The sequence below is a fragment of the Carlito syrichta genome, unplaced genomic scaffold (assembly GCF_000164805.1).
Source record: "Carlito syrichta isolate Samal-C Ts95f unplaced genomic scaffold, Tarsius_syrichta-2.0.1 Scaffold314687, whole genome shotgun sequence".
Taxonomy (NCBI): domain Eukaryota; kingdom Metazoa; phylum Chordata; class Mammalia; order Primates; family Tarsiidae; genus Carlito; species Carlito syrichta.
The window spans coordinates 80,184-89,305 of NW_007258783.1; positions in this window are offsets into that span (position 1 = coordinate 80,184).

The window sequence follows — 9,122 nt, forward strand, 5'->3', positions numbered from 1 at the left end:
GTTTTTAATGAGAGTCCTTTCTTTGTTCCTTTGTATTTATTATCTTTTTTCTCTGGGCTGATATTAAGATTTCACTGGTTTTTCAGAAGTTTTACTATATTGTTCCTTGGTGTGGTTACAATTTTTTATTCTGTTTGATGTTCACTGAACTCCTTGAAATTGTAGGTTTGTAGTTTTTATTAAATTTGAGACTATTTTGGTCACTTTTTCTTCAAATCTTCCCCACACTTTTAAATACAGGGAGAATTCATTTTCAGTACAAGATAATACCCTCTTGAGGACTAAGTCCTAAAGTACTGAAAGATTTTCCATTCTGGCTGGTAGAAACAGACAGTATTTCTATCCATATGGGGGCTCTAGGAATTGGTTTGCCTACCCCTTGTTTGGTGGTTATTTTATCCGATTAATTTCTTCTCAAATATGTACAAATCAATACTCATCTAAAGAATCAAGAGGACCCCTCTGTAGATAGCTGGAGTTCTTTATATGTGTAACCTTCCCTTTTCTGGTTCTCTGTCATGGAAACTTTACCTACTTTGGCCTCCCTGAATCCTGATATTTGTCTCCCCACATCAACAATATTGCTTGGTTTTGGACTCCCCCACTCCTTGTTCCATGGCCTAGAAATTATCTCAAGGCAGTAGGCTGGGGCAATTAGATGGCTCAACTTGTTTACTCCTTGTATCTCAGTGATCAGTGTCCTATACTGCCTACACCGCCTATTGTCCAATGTCTGAAAATCATTGTTTTATCTATTTTGTTAGGTCAACCAGTTGTTTAACAGGGAAGGATAAACCCAGTCCGCATTACTCAATCATAATCAGAGATGATGTTCTTATCTGAAGAGTTTTTAAAAATATCGAGCCAGCTAGGTTTGGAGGCTCATGCCTATAATCCCAGCACTTTGGGAGGTAGAGGTGAGAGGACTGCCTGAGCTCAGGGATTCAAGATCAGCCTGGGTAACTTGGCGAGACCTCGTCTCTACAAAAAACTAAAATAATTAGCCAACTGTGGTTGCAGCTACTTGGAAGGCTGAGGTGGAAGAATTGCCTGAGACCAAGAAGTCAAGGCTGTGGTGCTCATGACTGTGCCACTGCACTCTAGCACTCCAGTCTGGGTGACAGAGTGAGACTCTGATTTAAAAAAAAAAAATCTTTTATATATATATCTGCAAATTCATCTTACTCTGAAATTCAGATTCAGTAGGTCTGGTGTGGAATACTGGACTCTTATTGAAAAAGTACTCAGGTGATTGTGATACACAGAGAGTGTTGAAAACTATATCTAGCCAGGTGTGGTGGTTCACACCTGTAATCCCAGCACTTTGAGAGGTGGAGATAAGAGTATTACCTGAGCTCAGGAGTTTGAGACCAGCCTGAGCAACATGGCGAGACCTTGTCTCTACAATAAAGAAAAAAATCAGCCAGGTCGACTCAAAAAAAAAAAAAAAAAAAAGGAAAAGAAAAGAAAACTGTATCTTGATACCTCAGACAGAGACTTGTTCAGAAAATTTTCTATTTAGCCCAGACCATTTCATCATCTTTTTTTTTTTTTTTTTTTGAGTTGGAATCTTCACTGTTGCCCAGGCTGGAGTGCAGTGACATGCTCATGGCTAACACAGCCTTGACCTGCTGGGCTCAGATGATCCTTCTGCCTCAGCATTCCAAGCAGTGGAACTACAGGCACACACTACCATGCTTGGCTAATGTTTTGATTTATTGCAGAGATGAAGTCTTGCTAAGTTGTCCAGGCTGGTCTCGAACCCCTGGGCTCAGGCAATCCTCTCACCTCCGCCTCCCAAAGTGCTGGGATTACAGGCTTGAGCCACTGTGACTGGCTAGAGCATTTCATTTTGAAAACTTTCCTGGTTTTCTGTACAATGGGGTGGTTACAGCCTACCCACGATCCAGTTGAAAACAATTAAGAGAGCTAGATAAATTATAAAACATCTGTGTGAAGTCATTAGAGTGCTGCTGAGGCAACTAGGATGGATGAGGACACAACCTCAGAGAAGGGGAAACTACAGAGAGGTGAGCTGACAGTCAGCAGTACCCTTGTGCCTTGGGAAAATTACAGGCATAAGGCCAAAGTCTGAGTTTTGGTTCTGAGTACAGAAAGGGGCCCCAAAAGGTAAAATCACTACCAGGGATGAGTGTCAGTTAAGCAGGATTGGAAAGACAAAACTTTAAGACAGGGACCAGATTCCCAGTGAGAAGGGAGGGGTGAATAACTGAGCCCAATACTCTGTCAGTTTCTTTCTCTCTTTTTCCTTTTTTTGAGTCAGAGTCTCACTCTGTTGCCTAGGCTGGAATGCTGTGGCATACTCAAAGCCACCGCAGGCTCAACCTGCCTGGCTCAGGTGATCCTTCCGCCCCAGCCTTCCAAGTAGCTGGAACCACAGGCGTGCGCTACCACATCTGACTAATTTTTTGATTCATTGTAGAGACAAGGTCTTGCCAAGTTGCCCAGGCTGGTCTCAAATCTCTGAGCACAGGCAATCCTCTCACCTCTGCCTCCCAAAGTACTGGGATTACAGTCATGAGCCACTGTGCCTGGCTCCAGTTTCTCTCAAGACAGAAGATTAAAAAGTTAAGCAGAAAGTCTTTGAAAAAACAGAGCAGGGGTTTTGACAGTCTTAGTCTCATGATTCTGAGGAAACAAGAATTAGAGTTCACTATCCATTAGGATGATGAATCCCAAGGAACATATAATACACTCAGTTGAAACCCTGGGAGTCTTTTTTTTTGAGTCGGGTCTCACTCTGTCACCCAGGCTGGAGTGCCGTGGCATGATCATGACAGACATGGCTCACAGCAGCTTTGATCTCCTGGGCTCAGGTGACCCTCCCACCTCATCTTCCCAAGTAGTTGGGACTGCAAGCACCTGCCACCACACCTTGCTAATTTTTAAAAATTTTTTGTAGAGATGAAGTCTCAGTATGTTGCCCAGGGTGGTCTTGAACTCCTGGGCTCAAGCAATCCTCCTGCCTCTGCCTCTCAGTGATGGGATTACAGGTGTGAGTCACTACACTCAGCCCAGAAGCATTTGCTAAAGGAATAGCAACAAAAAATAGGTGAACTAAGTCTTGACAACATCCAACTCCACGTTAGCTCAGTCAGTGATTAAGGTGAATAACCCTCGTCTACATGCTTTGCAAAGAAAAGTATGAGCCTTCTCTGGAAGCAGATAATATTATCCAAAGCCTTTACACTTTTTTGTGCTTAATGTGTGACATTCTTTGAAAAATTACCAGGCAAGTCAAGAGCTGGGGTGGGGGGTGGGGGTAGAAGCGGGAAGAACAACTCAAACCAATGGAAAGAACATATAACAGAAATAGACACACAGAAAGCTGAGCTCTGTAAAGATCAGAAAAAGCTTTAAAATATCTAGAATATGTTCAAGAAAATAGAGGCAAAGGTGAAGAAAATACATAAATAGATGGAGAATTTCTCCAAATAAATTGTTCACTATCCATATATATTTTTTTGTTACTATTGGTTTTTGAGTTGGAATTTCACTCTGTTGCCCAGGCTAGAGTGCAGTGGCACACTCACAGCCACTACAGCCTCAACCTGCTGGGCTCAGGAGATCCTTCCACCTCAGCCTTTCAAGTAGCTGGAACCACAGGTGCATGCCACCACACCCGGCAAATGTTTTGATTTATTGAAGAGACAGGGCTCACCAAGTTGCCAAGGTTGGTCTTAAACCCCTGGATTCAGGTAATCCTCTTGCCTTTACCTCCCATAGTGCTGAGATTTCAGGTGTGAGCCACCACACCCTGTGAATTGCATTCTATTTGAAAAATCATATGAAAATTATAGAACTTAGTAATACAGTGACCAAAATTAAGAACTCATGAATGGGTTTAAAAGTAATTATCCAAATGGTATGGTCTAGATTCAAAACAAATATAGATAATTGGATAGAAAATATATAGATTTATGTATAAGAAGAGAAAAAAAGGAGAAAAAGATGCTCAGAATTAGAGATGGTAAACAATGAGAAATCCTGACACATGTACAATTTATTTTTTGGATTTATTTATTACATTCAAGGGGTGCATGTGCAGGTTTGTTACACAGGTATATTGTATGATGGGCTTGGGCTTTTATTGAGCCCATCATCCAAGTGATGGACATAGTACCCAATGAGTAGTTTTTCAATCCTTACCCCCTTCCTTCTCTCCCCACTTTAGGAGTACTTGGTGTCTGTTGTTCCCATCCTTTTGCCCGTGTGTACTCAGTGTTTAGCTCCCACTTATTAGTGAGAACATGTGGTATTCAGTTTTCTGTTTCTGTAATTTTGCTCAGGATGGTGGTCGCTATGTTGCTGCAAAGGACATGATTTTCTTCTTCTTTTTTTAATGGCTACGAAGTATTCCATGGCGTATATGAACCACATGTTCTTTATCCAGTCCACCATTGATGGGCACCTAGGTTGGTTCTATGTTTTTGCTATTGTGGTTAATGCTGTAATAAACATATGAGTGCAGGAGTCCTTTTGGTAGAGCAATTTGTGCTCCTTTGGGTATATACCCACTAGTGATATTGCTGGGTCTGAGTAAACCTGGCCCAGCTCGGTGGCTCAGCCTGTAATCCCAGGCTTTGGGAGGCCGAGGTGAGTGAATTGCCTGAGCCTGTGGGTTCGAGACCCGTCCGGGCAACTTGGCGAGACCTCATCTCTACAATAAATCAAAAAAATTAGCCGGGCATGGTAGTGCACGCCTGCAGTTCCAGCTACTTGGAAGGCTGAGGCGGAAGGATCGCTGGATCCCAGTAGATCGAGGCTGTGGTGGCCGGGAGCATGACACTGCATTCCAGTCTGGGCGACAGAGTGAGACTCCAACTCAAAAAAAAAAAAAAAAAAAAAAGGAAACCTATTATTAGTTCTTTGAGAAATCTCCAAATTGCTTTCCACAGGGGTTGAACTAGCTTAAATTCCCAACAACATGTAGGAGGATTTCTTTTTCTCCACACCCCTGCCAACATCTGTTGTTTTTTGACTTTTAATAAAAACCATCCAGCTGGGCTTGGTGGCTCACCTGTAATCCCACGCCTTTGGGAGGCTGAGGTGAGTGGATTGCCTGAGCCCACGGGTTCGAGACCCGCCTGGGCAGGCGAGACCTCATCTCTACAATAAAATAAAATAAAAAATTAGCCGGGCGTGGTAGCGCAGGCCTGTAATTCCGGCTACTTGGAAGGCTGAGGCAGAAGGATCGCCAGAGCCCAGCCCGTTGAGGCTGCGGTGGCCGGGAGCAGCTACTGCACTCCAGTCTGGGTGACAGAGTGAGACTCCAACTCAAAAAAAACCCCAAACCATCCTTATGGTGTTAGGTGGTATCTCATTGTGGTTTTGATTTGCATTTCTCTGATGATTAGTGATGTTGAGCATTTTTTCATATGTTTGCTGGCTGTTTGCTTGTTTTCTTTTGAGAAGTGTCTGTTCATGACATATGTACAATTTAAATCCTAAAAGGAAAAAAGAGATAAGAGATGGTGACCAAGAATTTCCTAAAAGCTATCAGGCCACAACTTCAAGGGATTCCAAAGTGGCAATCATTCCACTTATGAACCCAAGTGGGATACATACAAAGAAAACCACATCTAAATACATCATAGTAAAACTGTTGAAAGCAAAAGAAAAAAAAAGTGTCAGTGGAAAAAAGTGTTACTTTCAAAGGAGGAAAAAAGGGAATGATGGAAACCAGAAAACAATGAAAAAAAATCTTTAAAGTGCTGAAAAAGGGTCAGGTATGGTGGCTTACTTGGCACTTTGGCAGGCCAAGGTGGGATCACTTGAGGCCAGAAGTTCAAGGCCAGCCTGGACAACATAATAGGCCCCATCTCTACAAGACAATTAAAAAATAAAGATGAGCCCGGTGTGGAGGCTCAAGTCTGTAATCCCAGCACTTTGGGAAGAAGAAGTGAGAGGATTGCCTGAGTTCAGGGGTTGGAGACCAGCCCGGGCAACTTGGTGAGACCTCGTCTCTACAATAAATCAAACATTAGCTGGGCATGGTGGCGTGCACCTGTGGTTCCAGCTACTTGGAAGGCTGAGGCAGAAGGATCACCTGAACTCAACAGGCCGAGCCTGCAGTAGCCATGAGTGTGCTACTGCACTCCAGCCTGGGCTACAGAGTGAGACTCCTACCTAAAAAGAAAAAAGAAAAAAAAAATGAAAAAAACATTTCAAACTAGAATGTATACCCAGCAAAAATAGAAAGGATAGTTTAAAGTTTCTAGGCAAAAACAAAACAAATTTTAAAAACCCCAAAACACAAAAAACTTGAAAAGAACCTTCCACAAACAGATCTGCTCTAAAACAGAGGTATTATTCAAACAGAAGGAAAAATTTCAGACAGAAGCACAGAAATGAATACTGGGATGAAGAACAATATTAAAGATAAATATGAGGGGTCAGGCATGGTGGCTCACACTTGTAATCCCAGCATTTTAGGAGGCTAAGGCAGGAGGACCACTTGAGGTCAGGAGTTCAAGAATACCCTGGCCAACACAGCAAGACGTCTCTATAAACAATATTTTTTACAAGGATAAATATGTAGATAAATGTAAATAGGTATTGATTGTACAGAACAATAATTATAAAATCTTATGTGGCTTAAAATCCATAATAACAATGAACACAAAAGAGGTAGTAGTAAGTTGAGGCAAAGCACAGTATTTTAATCTATTAGCATTCCTGGGAGTGGTTAAAGTCATAATTTATATTGGAGGGTAATAAGTCAAAAAGTTATGTTGTAATCTCTTAAACTAGTAAAAATGTATAATTAATAAGTTAATAGAGGGAGTTAATGGTATAATTAAAATGTTTTAATTATTCAAAAGAAGGCAAGGAAGAAAATAAAACATAAATAATAGGAAGCCAAAATGAAATAAACAGTGAGATGGCAGGCATAAATCCAAATGTACCAGTAATTATATTAAATGTAAAGGAACTAGATTTTTTTTCCTGTTGAAACCAGGACAGAGCAATCTTCCAATTTTAGGCTGACCTGGACTGCACACGGTTGCCAAATACAATGGAAAAGGCAGGGAATCCTGGGCGACAGAGTGAGACTCCAACTCAAAAAAAAAAAAAAAAAAAGAAGGGGGAATAATCTTTAGTTGTCAGCCCTCCAGGGCTGAATTCTGAGTAGTTTGCCTAAGAAAAACTGTCCTTTCACACTGCAGATTGTTCTTTTTAACTTGCAAAAGATGAGGGCTCTAATCTATTTTTGTTGCAAGGTTTTTATTTTGAGAAGACCTCCTGAATGTGCCATTTAGTTATGCAAATGTAAAGCAGAAACTTTTTAAGAAACTGTTTGAAAAGCTCAACTGTGCTTTGTTGTTGCAAATTGTTTTAAATTCTTGCTACTGTGTGCTTAATCCCTAGTTTGGTCTTTTTACCCGATGGCTGTGGCTAGTTTTCTTCCAAAGTATCCAAAAGCAAACACAACTCATCTCTGTATTATTTTTCTTCTGAAGACCACACCCTCTAGTTTCACATGAACTCATTTTCTCTCTATTAATATGACTTTATATGTCCTCTTTGGGAAACAAAAACTGTCTATTTTCCTGGAAAAGAATTTGTCTACTCCTCCTCCCCCTGTTATGTTTCATTACAAATAGGGCCCATTTTACCTAAGAACGCGTCTACGTGATTCACCTAGGATGGAAGATATCCTTTATAGCAGATTATTTTGTATACCCAAATTTCTCGACTAATTTGGAAACCGGGCTTGGAAGTAAGTAATGAAGTGATTCAGTAAACCACCACATCAGACTTACATCATAGTGCCGGAGTCAGGGTATTGAGTTGGCTGGATCACCATATGAAAATAAAAGTTTTTGTTATTATTGAACGGTCTAGACAGTCTATGGTACAGAACCATAAGCTAAGGATTCGAGTGGTGAGGGGATATAGAGACAGGAAAGGGTGGGCTGGATTGAGTTGGCTTGGTCTTAGCAGCTTCATTTCATTAGAGCTTCTACTGCAGTACTTGCACAACATTATGCTGAGCACTGGAGATGCAAAGAGGCATCATAGAAGATCATTTATCTGGGAGTATATTCATTAAAGATGAAGACCACACATTAAATGCAAAATGAATAGGGCAAATGATCAATACTACAGAAGTTCAGAAAAGGAAGTAAACATGGACGTTAAAGCAGCGAATGAGAGGGAGGTCTTTAAAAGGAAAGCTTAACTCAAATGAGGTGGTGTCAGGGGACAGTTCAGGTGGGGGTGGGCACAGCAGATAAAGGTCAGGCAGAGGAATACGCTTCCACATAAAATTATTAAGCATTTAGTATGTCGTTTCGTCATTTACTGTTTTTCTAGCGAGTGCAGGCAAAAATGACTTAATCTCTGCATCAAAGAGTTTAGACTAGATGAAAGATAAACACATGCAGTCAGTAGAAGACAGCCCATGAAAAAGTGCCTATTCATGGTTCAGCCATAAATACGGACACGAACAATTTTTACTGGGCATGAAGAGAAGACAGGCTGTGGAATAAGACAGATCTAGGCTCAAAACTGAGGTGTGTGCCACCTACTAGCTGTGCGACCTTGTCCAAGTCACACAACCTATGTCTGTGATGCTTCCTATAAAAATGGCTCTGGTAAGGTCTATCAACTCTCTCAGCTGTTGTGGGAAGGATGACAAGAAGTCATTGTGGTGGTAGGGCTCAAGACGGTGTCTAAGTTTCGCACCTCCTCTGTCCTCCAGCAGGAGCGAGCCGTCTGAGGGGACGATGTAAGCAGAAGGGGACGACGAGTGGAAGCCGCAGCCTCGCCGCCCCCGTCCCGCCCCGCCCCGCCCGCAGACCCACCTCAGGCTCTGGGACAGTCACTGTGCAAGTGCGAGGAAGGCAAATTAGCGGGGAGGGAGGACCTGCTAACTGTAAACACAGACGCCACCAAGAGTTCCTATCCTGTCTGGCTACCGGATTTCCGTGCATACGGAAGCCACCCCACCCATGCGCCTGCCCTCAGTTTCCCTAGCTGTGTAATGGGGGTGCACCACCTCCTCCTCTCCCTGGTCCCAGCCTGAGCTGACGCGTGAGAACGGCGAGAAGAGCCCCCAGCTGCCGGCCTCCCGCCCCACCGGGTCCTCCTCCCAC